The sequence below is a fragment of the Lepidochelys kempii genome, chromosome 1, assembly GCF_965140265.1.
Source record: "Lepidochelys kempii isolate rLepKem1 chromosome 1, rLepKem1.hap2, whole genome shotgun sequence".
In the NCBI taxonomy this organism is placed as follows: Eukaryota; Metazoa; Chordata; order Testudines; family Cheloniidae; genus Lepidochelys; species Lepidochelys kempii.
The window spans coordinates 285,972,690-285,998,572 of record NC_133256.1 but is presented as its reverse complement, the minus strand read 5'-3'; the positions used below and the strand labels follow the sequence as shown (position 1 = coordinate 285,998,572).

Sequence of the window (25,883 nt, the reverse complement as noted above, 5' to 3'; positions counted from 1 at the left end):
GAGCAGCTGTACCTCAGTGGTATGCTCTGCCTTTTTGCTGTATAAAATTTATTTTGTATTTGCGACTGCCTCTATCGTTTAAAAGTTTACAGTGCCTTTGCAGAATTTCTGCACTTTCATCATCTCCTTCGGGGATGCTCTGATAAAATCCATGTTCGATTTTTTTTTTTAAAAAAGCAAAACTAAAATCTTGCCTTCTAACTGTTTTCAAATGTATAATTTTGTATACTGTTTCTTAATCCTATTGGTATCTGATATCTTTTTTTTGTCTGCACACATTACTGTAATTTTCCTGCCAATCTTATGTTGACTACTAATGGGCCTGGAATTCATTATATTTCCATCTTCCCTACACCTTGCATTCTCTCTTTTTCACTCAGTTGTACAGTCAATATCTATGACTGAAATTTGCATTGTGAAGCAGTTCCACAAGAAATGTATCTTTAAGGTGGCTGCTTTACATTTGAAAACTGTGAAAGGGTTGGCTGGATTCAGTATTGTTCAATGAATGAATAAATTGGGTTAGGTTTTTTCCTTTTGCTTACTGTGGTTTGAGAACTAAATTGTTTGTTTAAAAAATCCAACATATATTTCCCTTTTTATGTTTCTCTGTGGCAGTTTGCTCTGCCTTTCTGTGTCTTCCTCATACCTGAATGTGAAAGATACTTGCCTAACAGCTTTTTAATTTGTAAACTAAAACCTAGTTTCTTCTTTCCAAAGAGAGAAATTGCATTTTATTTTTTAATGAAACCTTATGAAAATTTTCTGTATTCTGTAAAAGGGTATATCTTTCAATATATTGATGTCATATTTTTAGTAGTCTGTTTTATTGTAGGTAAAACACTGCAACATTAAAAATCTAATTTGTTAGGCAAATTTGTTAGAAAATGCAAATCTCTCTGCTGAACACATTCATGAACTAAGTTACCAGTTACTTTCAAAGAACAGACAAGCTGGGATAATAGAAAAGGTTTATAGTGACATGAAACTGGAGTTTGGGAATATATTTTCCTTTCATAATAGTTATTTTTGTAGGGTGGGGGTGGTTTTGGTGTTAACCTTAAAGTATACATTAAGGTTGAGCAAAGGTGTAAGGTAAGTACAGTAGTAATAGGTGAAGAAGCATATGTAAAAGGGTAGTGAAAGAATAATAGCATTTACACTAATGATAAACAGAACTGAATTAATAGAATTTCTTCTGGCTTAAATACAGAAGAGCAAATGAATTTAGAGTCATGGTTGAAACTGTTCTCTGCTCACCCTGTCGCATGTAAGTGTTACTGGAAAATATAACCTCACTTTTGGGAGGTATTTAATATTATGGACACTGGGTTGAGTTGGGGAATGAATTTCAGCCTTGAAACTGAATTTTTGTAAGATTTGACCTTTGTGTAATTACTTTTTTTTTTGTTTGTGTATAAAATAAGATAAAAGGAGAATTTTATTGCAGTACATGAACACGTTAGGAACTATTCGTATGTGGAATAAATCTGTATTTTACACACACAGCCCTCCCCCGCCCCAAATGTGAATATACTGTGATAGACTGTAATTGTTCCTTGAAATGGATACATTTGTTTAGGGTATTGCATTTATTTAAAGGGCATATGCACATAAAACCTTTTAAATATAATGATAGAAGTTCTCAGACTTTCATTTCATAGCTGTTAAAATACTTATGTGGACATGCAGAAGTTTTTAAAAATATATGTATATATTTCAAGCTGCTACTGCAAGCTCCACAAAAAAAAAAAATAAAAAAAAAAAGGACCTGTTGATCCACGTTAAAAAAATGTATATTAGAAAATGAAGATATCTTATTCTGTATATGAAAAACAAAAAAAGCCCCACACTGGCAATTTAAATAAATATATATATAATACCTTAAGAGGTGAGCAAAGTTCTTGAGATTAAGATATTTAAAATGTTAGGGGAAAAAATCAGTTTTTATTAACAGGAACACTGGAAAGCTCTTTATGGTATGGAAATAAGCAGTTCTTAGACAAGGAAAGAAGTGGTATTGCCAAAAGGTGTCAACAAAAAAGAAATTTCAATATGTAACCTTTTGCATTTTACCCTATTTATAAGCTGTTTTGTACTTCATTATTCTACTAAGTAGAACGTTGAAATGTTAATGCATACAGATTTATTTCCTACTGTAGGAAGTATTAAATCTAAGTTTGCTAATTAGCCAGAATATGTTGACAGTTTTTTTTTGTTTTTTTGTTTTTTTTGAACGAGAATTTATAACTGTTTTGGGAATTTTAGTGTTTTATGTTTCATAATTTGTAATTTAGCTTCAGTATAATCTTGACAGTCTCTTAAAATCTGCATAGAGCCCTAAATAAAAAAGTGGTGATCCGGTACAGGTTCTTTATGAACTCTAGAAAATCTAGCAAACTCTCCCATTGGGCTCAAACTTTTTATGCTAGTATTGTAAATCAAATTTATGCTTTTGGATCTGTTAACTGTCACTGTAGCAGTGCTGTGAAAGATCCACTATTCCTACATAGCATTGTACTGCAAGAGCAGCAAATTCTGACATGCAGTCTCGCAGCTGTCATTTATTTATTTGCTCCTCTGAAACATTGAGATCCCTTGTTTGCATTAATAACTTGGCTTTCAATTGCAAATGTTTGTTTTGCATGCACGTGACACCTTAGTACTATTTTTGCTATTGAAAAATCAAGTTTTAAAAGCAGCTGTGGGGATCTGATCTCTTTTGGAGGAGAGAATCCCCAAAGGAAGTCACTAGTCAATACATTTGTCACTTGATAGCAAAGTTCATGGATTTGAAAAGGTCTTCCAGGCACTAGTTCAAATTTCAGTGATTCTGCTATATGCAGACTGTAGCGTATAGATAATAACTTGTTTTTGTTTTTAAAAATTAAACACTACCAGTCATTGTGGGGGAAGGAAGGACAACTAATTAATTATTATCCATCCAACACAAGTTTGTCTCCTAATTATCTTGAACCATTTTAGTAGTACAAGAATCCTTATGACAGCTGTGCATTGGTGTGTGTTCATGAAATTGCTTCTCTAAATGTCTGGGTTTTTTTAAATGACCGATTAATGTGTTGGGTTCTTTTAAGCAACTTGATTTAAATTCTCATGAAGTTGTTGAATGTGGAAATTGTGACCTACTGATAACGTACAGTTATCTAGTTGTTTTGTAATGGAATTTTAAATGAAGCATCAGTGAATGGAATTATACCATCCAAGTATTATGTGAACGCTACAATTATATTTAAATGGTTGTTCTGGTTCCTTTATTAGATAAATTGATTGCTGAAATAATTTAATCTAACTAGGACATAGGGTGTTTTGTTTTTTGTTTTGTTTTTGTGTGGGGAAACCTGAATTCTCATCTGTATTGTATTTTTTTTTAAACAAAGTGGGTTTTTGTAATTTTGTGACAGTACTTTTTTAAAAAAAAAAATCCGGAGCCCCTATTAATTTTAGTTTCCAAATTTTGTAACATTGGCATCAAGCTGATAAATTGCAGAAAATATTGTGCACTGTTAAATATATTACTAATCTGTAAAACACCCACTTCATTAAACATTTAGTGTAGTATTTAATTGTGAAAGAGCTAGTTTAGAATTGCTGTAAATGGGTGGGTAAAAATGTAAAGAACAAATCTGGTTTTGGCAGCATCATCCAAGTACTTACTGACTCTTGCAGTATGAATACTTCAGAATATGTTCTATATAAATGTTTCCATCATTCACCGAAACAGTAGCTATTTGTTTCTTATGGTTTGGTATTTTAGTTAAATTGCATTTTTTTCACCTTTCTTGTACAACTATTAATATTTATTAAAAATAGATGTTCTAGAACAATTACTGTACACTTTGAGAATTCTCAGCCAAACAAGTAGCTACTGCTTCAATATCTTTTATTTGTGTTAGATTACATTATGGTGAAGTAGGTGCACGACTTGTGTATGTATAGTTAAGCCAACATTTTTCTGTGTATTATGGGGACTAGCAAAATCTACATCACAAATTTTGACACATTACAGCTGAAGGAAGAGGAACACCTTGCAAAGACAAGAAACATTCTTCATGGAAAGATGCTTATCCAGCGGTTTGCTTCTTGTGATTGAACTGAGCCTGTAAGGATTCATGGATAAAATGAACAGGAATAGATCTGAATAAAGCAAATCTGCATACATGGTAACCAGTAGCTATTTTACTTTTTTATGTTGCTTAACTGTTTTATTTGAGGGAAACCTGTGTGATTTAAAACTTCTAGCTTTTGCAACTTTATTACTGGTTATATACATTTGGCAATTATAATGTGCAAGCAATTGGAAAAAAGTCAAGTAAATCCTTGTTTTTATAGTAGTTTGTTCTTGTTAAAAATGTTCATATGATAATGTCTGTATACAGCACCACTTTGATTACAGTAGATGTAGTGTTGTAATAAACTCTTTAATGGGGCTGATGTGTAAAGCTGTTCAAGTTATTTGATGTTTACACCTCAGGGAAAGTCTTGTGTTCAGCAATATTTAAAGATAATGATTCTATGAAAACATTTATACTGTCTTTAAAAAGCATTGCAATAGAGTTTTTGCATATGCATCAACCTGATCTTGCGTTCAGTGACTTAAAAATACTAATGCCACTCTTTCACACTTGATTTTGATATACAAATAGGTGATTACACAAAGGCTTTAATAATTTGCTTTTCTAGCAGTTTTTACATAGATGGCCTGTGAATTTGCTGAAAGGCATGTAAAATTGTAAAAACTGCAGTTTGATTGACATAGTCTGTCATTGTTTTGGGGAGAGGAAATCCTAGGTTGATGATTGTAGTAAACTGAAAACTGTCTCCTACAACATGCAGCTGGACTAAGATGCTACAGTTTACATTAGTTTCATTTAAACTGTTAATGTTGGGAAAATGCTGGCCTTTTTGAAATACAGCTGCAGTTGTTTACGGTTTTGTGTTTGTGTTTGTGTTTGTTTAGGTTTTTCCAACGCCATAGGCAATCTGTACATAGCTGTATATTAGAAAAATGTGACCGATGAAACCAGTCATGATGTTTCCATTTTTTCAGATAATATGGATTCCAGTGGGCTTGGTATTTTCTTAACACTGGGGTTTATCCACATATCTGTGTAAAGGGGGGAAGGTACGCTTGTACATCTCATGTGCACTAGTGGGGAATGCTTTACTGCCTTAACAAAAAGTGAAATAGATTTAGTCATGAGGTTTTGCAAACTTGTCTAAAAACAATTTATTGGAAGTTGGAATTCAAACATTTTAATATCAGAGCTTGAACTAAAGAATTAAAGCAAATTTCAAATGACTAGAATTTGTTCTAAATTTTATGAAGGATATAAATTAGAACAATAGGAAGTGTGTATAACACTGAGCAAATTTACAGTTTGCTTTTCCAGACTGGTGTGGATGTTCATTCTTTAAAATATACTTTGAGTCCCTTTAATAGATTAGTCTGAGAAGTTTTCCACTTCTTCTTATACAGATAGCTTGCAGGGCATGTTTTAATGTTTTAAGCTAAGTTTCAAAACCTCAGTGGCTTCAAAAGGTAATCTTTAAAACAAATCATTGGTTTGTTTTATAACTTAATTTTATGTTAAGTATTAAGATCCTGTTCAGGAAAACACATGCTTACGTGCTTTATTGAACTGGGGCCTCTATCCTGTGCGACTGCAAAAGCTTTACATAACACTGAGACTCTTAATTTAATTTTTGTCATCTACCATCACCCTAGATTTGCTGCAGCTAGGCTGATACTATTGGACTTGCCCACATGCCTCTGCACGTTTTTATTGCTTAAATTCTGTACCTCAGGTTCTCATGCATGGGATTATTGGTGTTTGTCCAACTACTTGCTTTTGAATTTCAGATGTTTAACCCTGTTTAAAAATGAAAACTGACTTTTAAAACGTTGTATAGTGAACATTGTATCAAACAAGTCACATGACTTTTCCCTGTTTTTGTGAATAGGTGGTGGTTTTAACTAGTTTTGATGTAATTTCTTAGCTTTGTTGACAAACATTGTTTACTGTTACTTGTAATACATTTAAGGAAAGAAATAACCTGCATATACCTATTACATGGGAAATAGCTAATACCGAAGGGGCAGCAGGTAAGTAATGTATCCACATGGCTAGAAAGCTTAAACCCAGAAAAGAAGTATTTTTTAATTTCATGACTAAAATTAAAATAAGCAGGAACCAAGATTTGCTCAATTTAGTTATTTGAAACTGATGAATGATACTGTTACTCTTTCCACATTAGGTATCATTTCTTTCGGTTTCTCATCCTTCTGTAGAGACATCCATTGATAGCAATGGAGATACCAAAATATCCAATATAAGAGTTAAACTTTTAATAGAAATCTGTCTGGCTTGTTGGTAAGGTCCTAATAGATGAGGCCCCTAATTTCTATCTAGTCTCAATATGTATATAGTTTGAGTGGTTAGATAGTGCTCTGATGTGTCTTGTGATTAGATGGATTATCTTTTCATTGTGGGTTTACTTTTGTAAAATCTGTTTTGGTTTAAAGTGAAAAGATCATGTGTATATAAAAATAATCCAAAAACCCTTACAGACACCAAAAAGGAATATGTCCCCTTTTACGTTTCATGTGTGTAATTAGATCTGCAATGGAATTTGTATCATGCGTCAGTTTATTAAGCAGTACTGAAAATGTTCTGTGCTCTCTCAGGAGTTGTCAGTTTGTTAGTTTACCAGCAGGTGATGTTGCACCTGGATGATGCGTTGATTGCTATTGAAGCATTCTTTGGTATCCAATTGTATTTAATCTGCTTCTGTTTGTGAAAGGACAAAATAGTCTGTTAGGAAGTACTTCCTATTTTGTATGTGGGCATTCATAAGTAACGTTTTAAATTAACATCATATGGCTCTTGTCCAAAGGATTAAACAGTTACCTGAAATAATGGATTTTTTTTTTAAAGCAACAAAAATAAGATTATAGTCAGGTTAGCTAAGAAAGTTAGTCTGCTTTCGAAAAAGGTGTTTTTACAGACAGAAAAACAGTGGAATATATTGGGGAAACATGCACCTTTTGTTCTCATTCCCTTTCTGTTCTTTAATGTGCCAACAACCTAAATTCAGATTGTATTACACAAGACAGGCATTTGTCAATTTTTTTTTTAAATTACGTATAATTCGGCTCTCAAATGGCTATTGCATTTGTATGTGTAAGACAAAAGATACATTATTAAATTTAGGCTTTAAGTTGATTATGCGTGGATATTGTGATTTAGTTTCTTTGTTGAGCGTATTGAGGTTTGTAGGTTTTTTTAATGCTGTATTTTTTTTCAATCTCATTATGCTTAGTTGCATACCCAAGTCCTTGTAAATGTTTTCCCTAGCTGCATGTGGTTAATTTAAATGTGTATATTTGTCATTTGTGTTTCTAGTAAAAATACATGGCATTCTTTTTAGAAATACCTTATTTCTTTTTTCCTTTCCTTACTCATATTTCTGTCAATGTACAATGTACTGACTTTTTTTAATGCTATTTTTATTTGTGGAATCTTAGGCCCCTTGCATAAATTTTTTATCACTGTTTTGTGTAAACTAGGTTATGGCCTTAAAACCCTGGCTTTATGCTAGTTAAGGTACACTGTGTCATATAGCATTATTTAAAAAAATGTATGTTTAATATTTCATTTACACTTGAAAGACTTAAGACCCTAAATTCCTTTGCACTGAAATTCAGAAATAAAAACTTCATATTCTCATAGAAGAAAAATAGTGATCAGAATATACAGATTTTCCTGTAGCAGGCAGCATTCCTTATAATACGTGTCTTTTGACTTTGGAAAGAAACAGCATTAATTTTTAGGATGATCAAAATTATTCAGGTAGTAGGTGATATTATATGTCTTTTAGTGTAGTAAAATGATTTTAGCATACAAGGCAAGATTGAATGTGCATTATTCAGAACCTTTAATCTCCTACAATTTAGGGGGTTGTTTTTTACAGTGGGATAACTCCTGGTGAAAAGTTCCATATTAAAGATGCTATAATGTTTACAATATTGATAAAATGCTCTTTTTTTAAAAAAAAATAGGGATGGTCTAAAGGGTCATCTTAGATCCAGATCATTTTAGGCTCTGCTTAGAGGCTGAACGAAAGCTAAGTTTGTTTTTTTATGGAAATATCCATGGTCATATGTTCTCTCAGGATTTTTCCTGTGTCGGATCAGACATGATAAAGGGCCCCTCTAGGTTTTGAACCTTTGAGGCCAGTTGAGATTTGGAGGTTTGAGTCCTTTCTTTACCCCGAGTTATTAAGTGTGGATATTTGTGTTCTGGTGTAGATCCAACTATGTTTTAAAGTTTTTCTATCCATCTTCTGAAACATAACTAGTTTTGTTACAGGTGCTAACCTGAAGGTAGTCAAATTTATAGTTTATCTCATTGAAATAAGGAGAAATTTAATTTGAAATTTCCCAACCAAACATGATGGTAAAATAGAATAATCTTAAATGTATAGAATTCATCATTAATAGAATTGTAATATAACCAATTAATAGAGCTTGTTGACACCACAGCCCCTTGTTTAGTGTATTTTGTGTAAAGAAGATTTTGAACTGTTCATGTTGTTGCCACATGTTATGTTATTAAATATATACATTCCCATGACATCCTATAAAGCTGAGAAAATAAGGGGTATGCATTCTGAATACAAGTGATGTCAAATTCAGTTTGCTTACTATTATTGATGTCTTGAAAAAAAATAGGTAGTGTTTGAAAGGAGAATAAATTCCTTTTTGGGAAATTTACAAAGGGTAACTAGCACTGATGACTCCTTCAGCCTTATATGGTCTTCCTGTACTGTTGTTCTCCCTGATCTCCATTCTACTCAAAGGTGCAATTGTTCAAGACATAATTTTAAAGTGTGACCTTGGAAATTTTTGTATTAATAGAAATGCAGAATTATTACATTGCAAATTGTAAACTGATCTAGTATCTGTATGAATGCCTGACTCAAAAAGGGTTTTTATGAATAGTAACAGCTTCCTAATACCAGCAGGCCAAAGAGTGTCATAAGGTATTGAGTTTCTGGAGTCCTAGATTTCTCAGCAAGGTAAGGTGCATTTCTGAATACATTTTCAATTAAGGCACCTAGGATTCTAAATTAACTTTAAAACTCATTCCTTTTTCATGTTATGCTTAGAATTTTGCATTAATTTTCACTTTTCACTGGTTTTCTTTTTTAATTACCTTTCTTCCAGCCTTTAGAAGACTATTTAGCAATTTGCTGTCCAACCTTTTTGTTGGTCTTAAACTGCAATGCTAGTTTACCTTGTAATGAAGAAATAAAATTCAATTTTATTGAAAAAAAACAAAAACCCTTTGTCATTTTTATTTCGTCTAACATTCTTACAGCATTCTGCATGTCAGATTCTATCCAGCTGAGAGATTCAGACAAATATAAACAGTAATATTGTGTGTGGAAATTGACGAAATTCTTGTCTAGAAATATTTTTATTCCTTGGCCAACAGTTGCCCTTTGAATTTTGTCATCTTATTTTTAAAATAGCAAACACTTTTCTGCTCAACTTTGGAAGAAGAAAAGTGAGAGAAACATTCATTAGCTTAAGTAGGACAATTTGATATTGGTAATTTCTAATACTGGAAAGCACCCATTTTCTCACCATTTAAAAAACCTGTGGTTCACTGCGTTTCAGATGATGAAGAAAGGAGAACTTCAAAGCAAGCTATGCAAATCTTTGTCAGTGTGTTCATTTTCTTCCTTAAATTAGCGTACATTATTCAAAAGCAAAAATTGTGTGTGCCATATACTGTAGTTTTGGAGCAAAAATCTCTGCTACCTGGCATACTCTAAACAAACTAAACCCTGTCCTTTGTAATGCTGAGGATCTGTTTACCAGTTTGTCAACCCAGGAAAGATTGAAAGGGGAAGAATTGATGTTCCCTGTGTATAGTTTTTGCTGTTGGACAGTAAAGCTGTTATTAAAATTGAGATTGAGTCTATTGCTTGCAGTGGTTGCTCTGAAAGTGGTGTTTGACATGGTTCAATTAATATAGCACTCGTAAAGTTGCACTTTGCAGCATTGCCAACTTTCATGATTTTATGTTTAGTCTCATGATACCTGGTTTTTTTCTTAAAACCCCCTCTCCTGCAATCATATGTGAGAATCTCAGCTTTCGTTTAGAAAAAACAAAAATTCCAGCTCTCATGGTTGCAGAGAAAAGGTTAAAAATGTGACCTGAATGTACCCCAAAGGCTCAGAAGGCAAATAAAATGAGCTCCAAGGTTTTTTTTTGTTTTGTTCTGATTGAATGCCTGAGGTTGGCAATACTGTGATGCCATGTACAGGAAAGAAACATTCAGAAACACATGAGTTACTTAACTTTATTCATGCTTACAGCTCCACATAGGTCATAATGAAATGAATGAACATAACTCTTCTGACTGCAGAGGTCCAAGTATAATGGGTCATCTGGTCGCAAAAGCCAAATTGAAACATTCAAGCTAGCTCTGCTAGGAGTAGGCTTGTGCTACTTCTGTCTGATTTATATAAGAGAATCCAATGGGAGGCAAACAGTTCAAGGAGGATGTTTCTCCTCCTAACCTGCATCTAGAGAAACAATTAGTTTAAACCAGAAGTATCAAACATAAGGCCCAGAAGATCTTTTCCTCCCGTCTGCAGCTCCCTCCTCCTCTAAGGCATCCATCCTGCAGGTGCTACACTTCAAAAGGGCCAGAGCCTGGGAAGAGCAAGATTGCACCTGACTGGTCACAGTCAACTGAGCTCTCACCACATCTCAAACAGGAGATTCCTTCCCCACTTGTTGCCACTGTTGAGCTATGCAGCACCAGGCCCAGAAGAGCAATTGCCTCTCACTTCCTCTTGTCTCTTCCTGCTGCTCTAAGCAGCTCAGCCTTGGGGAAGAGAGCTGCTTCCAGTGCTGTGTGAGGGAGGGTCTCTTCACCCCACATTTCCTATCCTCCTGCCCAACAGTTAATTCTCTCCCATTTAAACCAATCCTGTCCCCCAACCCTGCCATCAGTTCTGCCCCTGGTCCCAGCCTTGTCTATGCAGCTTCTGGGGTTCTTCCCTCTCTGGTCTATTTTTGGAGTGGGTAAGGGGGCTGCAGCAGGTCTCTCCCCCTTCTCAGACCAGTGTTGCAGAGGGAGGGGGAAGCAGGGAAAGAACACATCCCTCCCATTGCTCACAAGAGCAGAGGAGGAGGAAGTGGAGCAACTGCCCTGAGTTGCTGGGCTCTTTTTGCTCCCTCCTGCCATGAGCTTGATGTGAGCTCCTGTGGAGATGGAGAGCAGCGCTACGTCTGCAGCTGTCCTGATTTGGCTACTCTTTCCTAGGTAGAAGGCAAGTGGGGAAAGCAGCCAATGAGAGGGGGTTTTCCCTGAGGCAGTACTAAAAATGTGTGCCTCCGCAATGTGGCTGGCTGAGACATTTTATTTCTGGGTCTGTGAAGAAGAGCTGTGTGTGGCTCAAAAGCTTGTCTGTCTCTCACCAATAGAAGTTGGTCCAATAAAAGATGCTACCTCACCCAATTTATTTCTCTAATCTATGGAATCCAACCAAAAGGGTAAATGGCCCTCACCACAGAATAAGTTTTGACACCCCTGGTTTAAACCATGCATATTTAACCATCAGCATTGTCATGCATAGAGTACTGTGGAATGAAGTTCACACAGCAACATTGTGAGCATGAATTGCTGTATAATCACATTTGCAATCAGGAATTGATAGTACTGATTAACAACAAAGGATGAACTGGACAAAGAGAGATTCCAAATAATACTTTAAACAGGGAAGGGAGGAGCCCAGTAGTTTTCTTGGGTCTTTTTTCAATGGTGCGCAGACAGGGCTTTAAGGTTTGGCATGGGACAGAAGGCAGCTGTTGCATGGCTGCTGTAAGATTAAAACTTCAGGCTTGACCCCTATAACTAATGTAGTTCAGAATCTGTTAATTTCACAGTTAAAGGCAGAATAATATCGTCAGCAGCTCTGGATTGCCACCCACTTGGCTTCTGTAACTAAAATGCAGATATTTCTCTGATGCTGCCACATGGTGGAATTACTCAGACTATGAGGTCAGATAGGACCATCTTGATCATTTAGTCTGACTTTCTGCACGTTGCAGGCCACAGAACCTCACCCGCCCACTCATGTAATAGACCCCTAACCTCTGATTGAGTTACTGAAGTCCTCAAATCATGATTTAAAGACTTCAAGTTACAGAGAATCCACCATTTACACTAGTTTAAATCTGCAAGTGACCTATCCCCATGCTGCTGAGGAAGGCAAAAAAAACCCAAAACAAACCCAGGGTCTCTATTAAACTGACCTGGGGCAAAATTCCTTCCCGACCCCAGATATAAACAATCATTTGGACCCTGGGCATGTGGGCAAGACTCACCAGATAGACACCTGGGAAAGAATTCTTTAGTAACTCAGAGCCTTCTCCATCTAGTGTTCCATCAGCGGCCATTGGAGATACTGCTGCTTGCAGTCGCAGATTGGCTATATACCATAGTAGACAGTCTCATCATACCATCTGCTTCATAAATTTATCAAGCTCAGTCTTGAAGCCAGTTAGGTTTTTGCCCCCACTGCTCCCCTTAAAAAGCTGTTCCAGAGGGAATTGAGGGCCTTTCAGGCAAAAGCAGAATTGAGAGAGAGCTTCTTGTTTTCTGATTAATTAAAGCTTTGCTGGACATGAAGAAATTTAACTTTTACATTTCTGTGCTGAATCTCAGAGTTGGAATTATTACTAGGATATCACGGTACCAATTTAACCATACATTCCTTTATTTAATCTAAAGGCTGAATGGTATACAGTTGTGCTAAACATGTCTAAAAGCTCAATTAATAAACAGTTACTATATCCATAAAGTAACAAACATTGATAAGTATTTGATTGCTACTTACAAGAGGATTAGACCCAGGGGTGTTCAAACCCATGTTGGCTGGCTCCAGCTTGGTGAAGCAGGCACTAGTAATGAACTCTTTCAGAGTGTACACTTCTATACCTTTTAACAAAAAAGCATTGTCATTACCAATAGCTAAGAATCAGTTTGGGGAAGTTTAAGGCTGGACCCTTTTCTTCGGCCTGGAGTAGACAAGATTTACAACTAGGCTCCCTTTCTGCAAGGCTTTTTCTCTTATCTTCCAAGTCCAGTTTTTACAATTAAGCCACATTCTACAACAGGGGTGGGCAAACCCACATCTGGGTATGGAAATTGTGTGGCAGGCCATGAATGCTCAAGAAATTGGGGGTTGGGGTTCAGGAGGGGGTGAGGGCTCTGGCTTGGGTTATAGGCTCTGGGGTGGGGTTGGGGTGCAGGAGGGTGCTCTGGGCTGGGACCTAAGGGTTTGAGGGTAGGAGGGGGGATTAGGGCTGGGGCAGGGGATAGGGGTGCATGAGGAGGGTCAGGGCTGCAGGCTCCAGGCAGCGCTTACCTTAAGCAGCTCCCAGAAGCAGCGGCATGTTCCTCCTCCAGCTCCTATGCAGTGGCTCTGCGTACTGTCCTGTCTGCAGGTGCCGCCCCTGCGGCTCCCATTGGCCACGGTTCCAGGCTGATGGGAGCTGCGGGGGTGGCACTTGGGACAGGGTGCAGAGGCCCCTGGTTGCCCCTACGCATAGGAGCCAGAAGGGGGACATGCCATTGCTTCTGGGAGCCACATGGCGCCACGGCATGTACAGAGCAGGGGCAAGACCCCGCTCCTGAGCTGGAGTGCTGGAGCAGGGCAAGCCCTGGACCCTGCTTCCCAGCAGGAGCTTGAGGGCTCGATTAAAACATATGAAGGGCCGGATGCAGCCTCCCCGGGCCGCAGTTTGCCCACCCCGTTCTACAAGGCCTTCCCACAACTGCTAACAGAATGTTCACTTCACACAAACGGCAAGGTGTATTTTTTTTTAACCCACGTTGTTTAACCCTTTATGTACCTATCTAAGCCTTTATTCACTTTTCTAGAAAAAAAGGGGACTCGGTGCAGAAAAGGAGGGCTTCAAGAGGGATGATGGGACCCTACTTCCTTTGAAAGTGAGAACACTCCCTTACCCTGCTTTAGTAGTTCTTTTAGCAGCAATGGCTGTTGGAAGCTGGCTACTTTTGAAGACAGGATGCTGGAATAGATGAACCATTTACCAATATAGCAATTTATATGCTCTTGTGGAGATGACCTGTCACTCTGTTTTCTAACACAAATATAGAGTAGTGGCCCCCCACAAAACCTCTGGCAGCCTGTTTGCAGAGGCAAAATCATCTCTCCTCCTCCTGATGACCTCTGTCAGCTTCAGTGAAACCACTTTGAACTCCCTCTTCCAGAGCAGCTCTCCTCCTGCCTCACTTGTCACTGGAAGAGCAGTGCAGGGAAGTCAGAGGGAGCTTCAAAACCCACTAAATAGAAGCAGGCCCTAGATTTTATCAGAAGTTCCCTTACCTGCACCCTTTGATGCATGTGAGGCTTAATTTTTTTCTAGGTGGTGTCCCTCAGGCTCCCAGCTGTTCCGTGGAGGTGGGGAGGAGGGGGAAAGAGTACTTGTGTTCCTCTGTCCACCTTCCCACAGAGCCTCTCAGGGCTGTTGCTATCAGAAGGGAACACGTGGTGTTTGAAGCAGTATTGCAGTTTGGCCTTATCCACCCCACAGGACGCAGGGAAAATGTGCAGAGGGCCAAGGCCTCGGCCTGCAAAAGGGAAGAAAAAAAGTGGAAAATTAATCAAGGACCCTCAAATTGGATTGATCTCTGGTTGAAATGATTTAAAAGGATGAGTGCATGGACACTCATCAGGAGCCCTGCTCTGACAAAATGAATCCAGCCGTTTGTAGAGCGCACAACTCATGTGGGGTCTGTACAAAGCTGACAATTCAGTTTGTTTCTTGCAGGGTAAATGAAGATGTGGTTTCTGGCAGACCACTGGAAATGTTTTAATCAAGATTAAATGTTTGGTTTGTTTTTTTTAGAGAGATGCTTTAGCACAAGAACAATTATTGGGCTTGATGCAGGACTTATATAAGAAAGTCCAATGGCCTGTGTTATGCAAGAAGGCACACTGGACTATCACAATGGTCCCCTTTTGGCCTTTCATAGATGATTTTTTTTTTTTTAATCAGCTTGGCTTTGCAAATACCTTTCTCTTAATAGTCTATCCAAACTTTGGTATTAATAAAGTAGGTGGGTCTTACATTTTCTAAGGCATGATAAATTGTTTATTTTATTTCTCACATATATTTTGGCTACATAGAAGTTACCTGAAAACATAGCTAGGGAATTGGTGATTTTTTATTTTTATATTTATTTATTTATTTTAGAAATAGTGTTCTGTGCTGTACAAGAATCAGCTACTGGGACAGTCTGCCAAGGAGTAGTAACAGTGTGGGAAACAGACACAGAACAATAAGCACTGGGGGAAGATAATTTTGTCAGACACTTGGACAGCTTGGAGGGATGGTTTTGGTGATAAAGGTATCAGAATGGCAACAGAGGGTTGGTAAGAGTGCCTGAGGTGGGAGATCAGGTTGGGAACAAGTTTTAACTGTCGGGATGGAAAGGAAAAGTCAGATGTCCAAAATGGGGAGAAGTATCATGATTTAATGACAGCCTGGAGCGGTAGTGAGGAGTTGTCAGAGAAGGTACAGAATGTAAACCTGAGAGATGAGGAGGATGGTTGAAGGAGGAAGAGTGGAGGGCTGAGGAGGAAAGAATAGAGTTCTCTTTCGATCAGGTTGAGTTGCAGCAGATACTGAGCCATAAAAATCCCCCCTACCACCTCCTTATACACAGCCTGGTATGTGCCCGATTAGAAAAACAGCTCCATTAAGCAGGTGTTAATCCGGGTGCGTTTATATTGGTGCAGCAAAGGTTGAGCAGACCCAGACCTCCAGAATCTGTCCAAAGACATTTTTCCCAATATACTTACAGAAGCTTTCTGCTGCTGTTGGAGTAAAGCTAAAGAGTAGTTGCAGATGGTTTCCAAATGTAGTTCTTCCCTTCACCCATTGATGGGAACTTGCTGCCGTTTTATTTGCTGGTTCTGTTCATCACTGCTGAATAAGTCACAGGAAAACACTACATTCCTTACTGCTTCCCTTCAGACTGCATTCATTGCACGTCTTGCACTTCTGCATCTGTTCAAAGGGACACTCCAGTTGGGGAAACTTGGAAGAGAGAAGCTCCCCATCAGGAGGGTTTGTCTACTTTACAGAGAGTGACCCATTGTGAATGATGGATGTTAACAGTGGGTGTAGCTGAACCTATGCTGAGGACTATTCAGCAGCAACTGTACACAAGGTCAAACCACGTGAAGCACCAGTTCCAAAAACTTTGTTCAGCAGTAGTTCTGCCACGCTAAGCACCAGGTCACTTTTGTAACAAAGATAATCCCCTAATAATATTCAGAACAAAAAAAATGCAGTCCAAATATTCCCCTACTTTCTGACTATTTTAAAATAACAGCCTCCTGCTGCCATCTAGTGGCTAAAATAGTTTGCTTTTAAAGAACAATAAATAGCTCTGCACCACAATGATACTTGCTTTTATAGAATTAAGATCACTGAGTTGCAGAGGGGGAGCACTGAACTTGTGCCCACTTTTCCTCTCATGCACTCCCCTTATTTTTCTTGGGGGTTTTATTACATAGAAAGGAGACCTATATGATTTTTTTTAAACCGGCATTTTTGCAATTAAATTCAAGTCTTTTCTGCTTTAAAAGCCATTATATTGATGAGACGAGTGAAAATGTGGCTTCAGAAGAGACAAAGTTGAGCACCGAGAGGGAAGGGATTTTTAATTGGACTTTTTGAAATTGTTAACACCTGTCAGACTTTAGTCAGTGTTTTGGAGAAATGTTGTCAGTGTTACACATTTGACACTCATCTGTAAAGTCCCAAGAGCTACTCCAGCAAAAACCAGGCTTGGACCTGTTCTATACTTAAAAATTAGGTTGACATAGCTACCATGCTCAGAGGTGTGAGAAATTGACTGCCCTGAGCGCTGTAGTTAAGCCGACTTAGATACCGCTAGGTCGACAAAAGAATTCTTCCATTGACCTAGCTACTGTGACTTGGGGATGTGGATTACCACAGCAATGGAACAATCCCATTTCTCATTGTAGGGAGCACCTACTCTAAGGCTCTACAGTGGCATAGCTGCAGTGCTTTAACTGTAACTACTGCTGTAGTGGAGGCATGGCCTTGGTACTCCTGATCTATCCCAGTTTTAAGAAGTCAACCTGACCGTCACCTCCTCTTCTCTCTCCTTCCCACTCACCTTCGAAAACCCAAAACAAGAGTAAAACCTTTTCATGCCTTTATAAAGCATACAAAGTTCTTATTTCTTAGCCTACCTTGTAAAAAGCAGCTGTCACCTTTTGAGCACTAGGTTCATTCAGGTTTATCTGCATAATGTTTCAGAGTATGTTTATAGTATCTTTCATGCTGAAATGATGTGCAAACTAGATACAAACAAGCATCACTTTGCCCCTGAATTATGCTTTCCAAGGTACAGAACTGCATAGACAGCAGGAAATGAAGTTTTTAGCTAAGGCTACTGTGGCAAACACTTTTACAGAAGATGACATGGGATCGGTAGACGTGTGTAGAGGAGACAGTTTGAAAGAGTTGGCCCTCTAGGGATACATACTTGAGGTTTGAGAGTCTATATGTTTCAAACCTGGTGCTTAGAACACTGAGGCATCCCCTTTTTTGGTTTACCATCTGCTCACTAGTGACAGAAACAGAACTAGCCACCATCACCTTTTACAAATTTCAGATTGTGCTTCACTGAAATGTGTGGCTTTACCTGGATGTGTTACAGCTCTTCACCCTGCAGAAAGGGGGATAAAACAGGGACCATTTATGGGTCAAGCTGTACAAGTCTCAGACTCCCACCTCAAAAGGCTAATTGGTGCCTGTACGTGATTAAAACTGCAGTCTCACCTTTGTGAATTGGTCTTCCTGGAATCTTTACAACACAGGAGTTGACAGCTACCTCTACAGTACATGCTTTTGAAACGAATGGGTAACAGAAAAGGGTGATCAAGACAAAACAGCCAACTTAGTGTCTTAGAATAAACTTTTGGAAATAACATGTGAACTAATGTTTTTAAAAGTGCTTGGAAGTGCTTATTCTTGCATGAAAGAATGTCTTATTACTGGCATTAAAATAAATGGAATCTCCCATCTACACCAATTTTCTCTATGAACAAAGTTCTGTCTTCTCCTTCTGGAGCTGGAAGCATTGCTTCCATGGATTGGCAGTAATTGTACTGTATTTTGGAGACCAGAGAAAATCATATTGTGTATGACTGATCCCCAATATGAACCCCTACTTTTTAACTACTGGCCCCATTTAATGAAGTTACTTGAAAAACTAATTATGCTTTTTATTCCAAATGAATCTGGAAATAAAACTTAATTACAGCCAGGTTGTTGTTTTAATTCAGCATTTATGGTCATAATATTAACAAGTTTGGCTTAGTATTTGTGAGCAGCTCTGATACCTCATTGAAGAGCCAGGCAAGGCTTAGTTAAAATCGCTTTATTTAAAGAGAGACCATTGGCATGGCACCAAAACAAAAAGCCCTCCCATCCCTAAGTAATAATCTGCTGAAGTGTATCACAGCCTATCAGAAAAGCTGGCAGCCTGAAGTTCAGTACCGGAGCCATACTTGTGGTATCTCTAACTGTGCATAAGCCTTGCTTTGAGAGGGCTCTGCACCTGTTCCGATTGGTTCTCTTTCTGTGGCCCTGATCCTGCAGTGAGCTATGCTGGGGTCTACCCACATGGAGCTCATCATGCAAGACCAACATCTGGGAAATTATTCATAATCCCCCACACACAAATGAATTAAAATCTTCCTCCTTTATTTAAGAAAAACCAACTCCAATTACCTCTCATTAAGCAAGTACACTTAAGTTAATGTAAAAATAATTCTGAAACCCACTGTCTTCAGTTTTCCTATTTATAAGCGAAGATACAACAAAATGATAGACCAACTCCTGAACGTCAGAACCCAACAAGTGTAGGGTTAGGGTTGATATTGCCTTCTTAGGTGTAGAACTTTTCAGCCTCTGTCTGCATCTCTGTTACAGGGAGCTCCTAAACACAAGGAGGACTGCCAGAGCAAGAAACTATTGTTCTAGCTCTTAAGGGTAATGCTATGACACAAACAAGCATTCAGTCAAACAACACGATGCAGTAGCTTTTAATAATCAATCTGTAGTTCACCATCCCTCTCTGGATTGTATCATCCTAGTGCATGACTGACCTCTTAATATTTACTTTTCCCTAGAAATAAGTCTTTCATATTCAAAATTCCCTTTAAGAGTACAGAGCTTTAAAATTATCCTTCTTTCGCCACTACAGTCCCTGTCTCAGGGTAGGAGTTGTGTGTTTCATGATTACGCTGGGTCACAGCAAACAAAGAGCGTACTGGACAACAAATGAACAGAGCCACCCACACGTTCCTACTTGTACACCGAACAGACTAGCCTTGTCCAGGAGAATTGCCCATTGTGATGCCTAGTATCAGTAACTGAGCAGCTGAATTGCTGCTGAACATGGTTTAACTGCACTGTATAACGGAGACCTGTGTGCTTCTTGTTCCATGTATCTCTACTGCTCTCCCCGGGAGTCATTGGGCATATTATTTACACTATGCCTTTAAATCAAACACAAAATACCAAGCCACTTGCCAGTTTGTACCTGTGACAAAGTTCTTCCTCTGCATTGGTGGGTCCTGCGCTTTTTGGCAGGTTTGCTCACCTCAGATGTTCACGGCAGCCCTCAGTTTGGCTGCTTCTGCTACAGGCTCAAACCTGCTGTTCACTCAGCTAACCTCATCACCGGCCAGTATGGGGGAAATGGAGAACAATCTCCACAGTCTCTGTTGTCCAACCTAGTGGGTCGGGGACAGGCCAGATCCCTTTCCAAATTAGACCTTCCCTTCTGGTGTTGCTCACAGACCTGGTCAACCACTCTTGTGTCGATCAGGAGTTGGGGGCATGGGGAGAACCCTGGCCCGCCCTCTACACCGGGTTCCAGCCCAGGGCCCTGTGGATAGCAGCTGTCTACATCTTCTGTATCAGCTGCGTGACAGCTACAACTCCAACTCCCTGGGCTACTTCCCCCTGGCCTCCCCCCAGCACCTTCTTTATCCTCACCGCAGGATCTTCCTCCTGAGGCCTGATCATGCTTGTAATCCTCAATCCTCCAGCAGCACGCCTTCTTATTCCTTGCATTATGCCCCACCTAACTGATGGGAGGTCCTTTTTAAACCAGGTGTCCTACTTAGTCTGCCTGCCATAATTGATTCTAGCAGGTGCCTGATTGCTCTAGTGCAGCCCCTGCTTGGTCACTCAGGGATCAGAAAACTATTCATCCGGTGGCCAGTATATCTGCCTTCGACCAGACTCCTGACCCCACTGGTCTGGGTCTGTCACAGTACCTCATATTTGCTTTATACACAGAAAGGCCTACTGGATCATTAAAATCAAGCCTGGGGGGCTGAGGGCCTTGGTTTTTTACAAGTAAATGTAGATGGATGATTTCACTCAAACTATTTGCAGATCTTAGAGTTTTTCTAAATCAGCTGCTAGGGGCTGGAGAGTGCCTAACTGCTGTACAAGGGTGGGAGATCATGTGCAGCAGCCCAAAAGGGGCTCAAGTCCATTGGCCTGTTTTCTCCTGCCCTTCCCCCTGCCTGCTGATAAACTAATCTGCCCAGCTGCAGCAAGAGTATGCTAATCCTGCCTGTGGAGTGGGGCATATATTCCCCCTCCATGCCAGGGAGGCCAATAGGATTGCCAACTTTGGTTGGATGAATTCCTGGAGGTTTCATCACGATTTTGTCTTTAATTCAAGTTTAATCTTTAATTCCTGGAGACTCTAGGACTTTCCTGGAGGGCTGGCAACCCGAGAGGCCCAAGCACCACCTGCTATTCTCCCTGATGCAGTGCTGCTCTGTCCCACCTCCCACCATGGAGCTGTGCATATGAGACACAGTCTGGTCCGTAGCGGTTACAGAATCACATCCTGCTGCAACGTGCACCGGCCAGCAGCACTTTTCAGTCTCATTGTGCAGAAGTTCCGTTTAATTAAGGCCTTGTTTCTCTACAGAGTCCTTTTTTTCCTCTCTCTTTTCATCAGCCCAATGCTAGTATCTCCATCAGTTCCTGACACTTATTGCTGAGCGGTCTGTCATTTTTCATGTGATCTTGCCATTTTTAATCCCAGTCCGCACTGAACAAGGTGTGGTTCAAATACTACATTTCAGTAGCTTTTACGAGGAGCTTTCATGCTGGCGGTAGCATTCAAACCTACCAATACATCCATTTCATGCATTGTATCTCTTAATTATCAAAGTTTTTTGAGTAGTTTAAAAAAAAAAATTGAGTCTCTCTCACCAATCTTCTCCCGATGCCCTCATCCCACAGCAATGCGATAATACGGCTGTGACCTGGCTTTTCTGTCTAAGGTAGCGTGCTGATGGTAGAAGGGGAGGAACGTGATCACTTTACTGTGGGGCCAAAGGAGAAGCTGAGCTTCCCTGAACTGCATAGAACCAAAGAATCTCAGGGTTGGAAGGGACCTCAGGAGGTCATCTAGTCCAACCCCCTGCTCAAAGCAGGACCAATCCCCAACTAAATCATCCCAGCCAGGGCATTTTCAAGCCGGGCCTTAAAAACCTCTAAGGAAGGAGATTCCACCGCCTCCCTAGGTAACCCATTCCAGTGCTTCACCACCCTCCTAGTGAAATAGTGTTTCCTAATATCCAACCTAGACCTCCCTCACTGCAACTTGAGACCATTGCTCCTCGTTCTGTCACCTGCCACCACTGAATTTAATACTTATTTTGCAAAGGTTTGGAGAAATGACTGTTCCGTGCACTGAAGCATGCGTGAACCCCCCTTCGCTCACAGCTGAGCATGAGGAACTAGAAGGAGAAGTGGTGCACTTTTTAACCGAAGTCTTAAATAGCCAGGCCATGCACAGGCAATTGTGGGGAGAAATTCTCCCCTCTCTGCTACTCAGTGGCAGTTACTGCAGCTCAATGGCTGGAAGAGCCTCCCCGCCTTTATATTCTCCTTGTCCCTGTTGTGGGGAGGATCCTGTGATGCACATCAGTGGATGCTGTGGTCCTATCCCTGCAGAGCAGGGCTTTGCGCTGGGCATGAAGTGCACCTCTCAAATCCTCTTCCTTCCCATGCAGTTGAACTGCATCAGTTCTGCTGCCGGAGGATCCCTCCATTGCCAGAGAAGCTGGGATTGTCCCGGAGTCTGCAAAACAGGGTCTATGGACAAACCTGCTGTAATGCACCACCTTGACCCCATGGTTCAAGGATAGTCTGTGGATCCGGGGTGGCTGAGGAATTTACCTACCACTCAGCTTATGCAACAGATTTTATCTGCTACTGTGGTTATTCTGAAATTGCACATGCACATTAAGCCATTCTAGTGAATGCTGCTGCAGTTCCCCCTGGGGCTGACCGGCCTCCACAAAGCTGACCAAACTGGGTTAGCTCCCATAGAGATGCTTAATGGTGTGACAGCTGGTTCATGTGGCCATTGTGAGATGAATTGATCTTTCTCACATCCTTCTTTTAGTCAATAAATGAGATCACCCGGTAGCTGAGTGGCAACATTTTTGGCACGAAGCAACAGGGAGGTGGGGTGAGCATGATGTTATTTAGACTAGGCAAGCCAGAGCAAAGAGCAGTAACTTCACAGTAAATGCTCTGTGCGGCAGACTCCGGTATCAGTGAAAATAATAGGGGGGAATGGAACCACAGCTGCAGCAGCATGTTGGTGTGATGCTGCTGCTCCTGTTGGGCCATCAGAGCAATAGCCTTACTTGCACTAATGCAGCTTTTGTCCTGGAGCATGGCGTAGTGTCCACCTGTAGTCTTTTCACGGGTACTAATGTTTGGCTGCCACTCCTCATCGGTGTGCGCCGGTCTATCATGATTCCCATGGGGGAGGGAGGAGCTTGTTTATGTGTAGATGAATTAACGTGTCAGAAGAATCCTTCTTTCCCAGTCTGAAAGAAAGCAGCATCTTTTACGTGCACCACCAGCCCCACCTTCTGGTTCGGAGAGCCTCCCAGATGCTTGGTCTTCCTATTATGTTTGGTAAATTACACCTATGTCTGTGGGCAGCCACATTCTGAGGTTTGGATGTGGAATGGCCACGCTGGAAGGGAGCCAATATTGAGGAATTTATCCTGTAGCCCCCTAGGCCAAGCCTTCTGGCTATGGTCCTTTGGTGATAGTGCTCAGACAGAGGCACATTCTTCTTTTGGGAATGCAGAATTGTCCTTGCTGCTCTTCACTTTCTTCATGTTATGAGGACTGTTTCTCATGCCACATCTGATCAAGAGAAACCTTTTCAGGAGGTCGTCTCTCTCTCCCCTCTCCCCCCCCCAGGGGACACCGTGATCAGTGTGAGTCACCAATAGTAGTAGAAGTAGTATGAAAATTCTACAGAGCAGTAGCCTCAGGGCCATACGGAGAGTGACTATGCCTATAATATGAGGCTTCTTTAGACTCTCAACTGCTGGGGAGGAAAAAGCTGCTCCCAGGCCATGAAATTACAGTCTAGAATCTCAAAACATGGGAGACTAATAGGCACTAATTATTTTCTGACTATTTCAGAGAGAGAGAGAAATGAAATGCACTCTCCTTCCAGAGAAATGTGAATTGAAATGGCTCTGATCAAAGGGTAGCTGAAGAAATACCATCTAACTATTGCCAAACAATCCACTTAAGGAAAAGAAAAAGTGCCTTGAAATGTTTGTTGCTAGCAAACACTTCAAGAAATTCACATGCTCAACTTTGACATTAACACGTTTCATGTATACAGAAGCTTCAGTTTAGCTTGAAAAAAAGATGTTTCGGGTATTATTAATTTTTGAGTTCAATATTTGGTACAACTCTACAGAAAACTCAAGGTGACAGGTGGAGATTAGTCTGTTTTCTCAGGGGTCATTTATGCTTTTTTGTCTGCTTGGCTATAACCATATTTATTATTTCTAATCCACACCTTGCTGCAGAACCATGCGTCAAAATCCTGACCTTTCAGAAAACAACCAAGAAAAGCAACCAAAAAAAAACTAACAATCACCCCCTTTCCAGCTTTCACGGCAGTAAAAATACCTTAAAAGTATGCACAGTGGGAATCAATTCAGTGGTGCCTTCCGGAATCTGCACACAACCAGAAACAGTAGCTCAGAGGGGTGTGAACAGCGGCATTGTTCTTAATATTACGTTAATTCTGAAGCCTTAAGATGACGTTTGAAGCATTAACATTGTAAATTATTTTAATGAGGATCATTTTAATAGAAACCTCCAGCCTATTTCCTTACCCCACGTTTCCAACGTGTTACTGCCCAAGCTGCAAAAAGCACCCAGCTGCCTATCCCTCCAGTTTTCTCCTGCCCGAAGCTCCTGTTTCCCTCTTGATAACTTCTACAATGCAGTTGTGATGAGCAGGAGGGGATCTGCAGGGGCTTGTGGGAGCCCTTTGTTAAAAGCAGGTGGCTTTGCAGGTCCAGGAGGGAGAATTTTGGCTTTTGTTTAAAATAAAAAGTGAGTCTTTAGGCCTTCTAATTGCACAAATAACCTGGAGACTATAAATTGATGTACAGTAATTGCTAGGGTAGAAAGGAATAAACAGCTTGGTTCATCTCTAAAGATCCTCTCCTGTCCCCCATACACACACTGTACTGACGTAAAATGAATAAATAAAGTATAAGTGGGTGGATGGATGGGGTGTACCTGAATAGTCATCTTACTAATTCTTCCCAAAATCCTTACATCATGCCTGCTGGTGTGCTCATAATGAAGATAACTCAGTGACCCGAGAGGGCATTTATTTCACTGGTCCTCCAGAATGATACAGCTGCTTGTTAAAATGTTTAGCCCCCTTTGAAGCTAGGAGCCAGCCAGCTGATTGATGATGCTCACTCAGGAAGCTCCTGCACCTGAAGTTGGGTGACATTTTTCAGCCAAAACTTTTTTCAGGGAAAAATGCGGATTCAGTGACACCAAAGTGTTTTGCGAATTCGTGTGGATTTCACCAAATTGTTCATTTTGAATAAAAACAAACAAAAAATCGAAAAGACTCTTAAATGTTTCATTTTTGTTTCAAAAATTCCTTTAATTTTAGCTAAAAAATTCAAGAACATTTTAAAAGAGTTAAAATCAAAACAAAACATTTTGTTTGGTCAGAAATGAATTTTGTTTTACTTTTTCATTTGCTGGAAATTTTCATTTTCTTTCTGACCCAAAACCAACTTTTTTTTCCATTTTTCAAAATTGGCAACAAACCAAAAAATCCATTCTTTATCCTGTGCTAGCCACACCCAAATGCCTGGTGTGAGCGCTGTTCAGGGGAATTCCCCCCCTGCATCCTCTAGCATTTTGCTAAGTCCTCGCATCCCACAATCCTTGCTGGCCACTGTGCTAGGGTGGGAGGTAAACTGGTACACCAGAGTAGTGCAGCTGCACAGCATGGGCGTCTAGAAACCCTCCCCTTTCCCTCTAACGCCTGAATAGGAAGAGCTGGTATGGGAAGGGCTTGGAGCCCTACTCCCCTCCATCACCACACAAAGAACATCCACTCTCTAATCTGACTCCCATCACAGGCAGGAGATACCCCCTTCCTGACCCCAAACAGCCACCGGAGACCCACTCCCACACCTCCCCCTCATGTCAGAGAAGAGCCATCTACTTTTAAGAAACAAAGGGGACTCAATTCCCAACCAACCATCAACACAGAAGGGACAACTCCCAGGCTGCAGGACATCACCCCTACCTACCAGAATTGCTGCCATCAGAGGCCACAGGACAACCACCTGCCATCATTGCTAC

The 25,883-nt window shown here is 40.1% G+C and overlaps 1 protein-coding gene and 1 long non-coding RNA gene across 9 annotated transcripts in view; one reads left to right on the top strand and one right to left on the bottom strand.

Moving 5' to 3' along the window:
* Nucleotides 1-16,779, bottom strand: part of LOC140905128 (uncharacterized) — a 30,717-nt gene extending 13,938 nt beyond the window's left edge. The window contains exons 1-3 of the long non-coding RNA XR_012156762.1: nucleotides 15,935-16,779; nucleotides 14,456-14,700; nucleotides 12,941-13,041 (exon numbers count right to left, since the gene is read on the bottom strand). This is a non-coding gene — a long non-coding RNA (uncharacterized lncRNA). The remainder of the gene's footprint in view (nucleotides 1-12,940; nucleotides 13,042-14,455; nucleotides 14,701-15,934) is intronic.
* The window catches only part of CPSF6 (cleavage and polyadenylation specific factor 6), an 82,462-nt gene extending 56,739 nt beyond the window's left edge, over nucleotides 1-25,723 (top strand). For 7 of the 8 annotated variants that reach the window (XM_073327818.1, XM_073327817.1, XM_073327816.1 and 4 more), the window contains one exon: nucleotides 4,028-6,955. The gene's annotated coding sequence lies outside the window, so the exon portion shown is untranslated. Of the gene's footprint in view, nucleotides 1-4,027; nucleotides 6,956-25,657 lie in introns of those variants that run through there. The other variant, XM_073327815.1, reaches the window with a different exon arrangement.
* The last annotated feature ends 160 nt before the right edge of the window (nucleotides 25,724-25,883 follow it).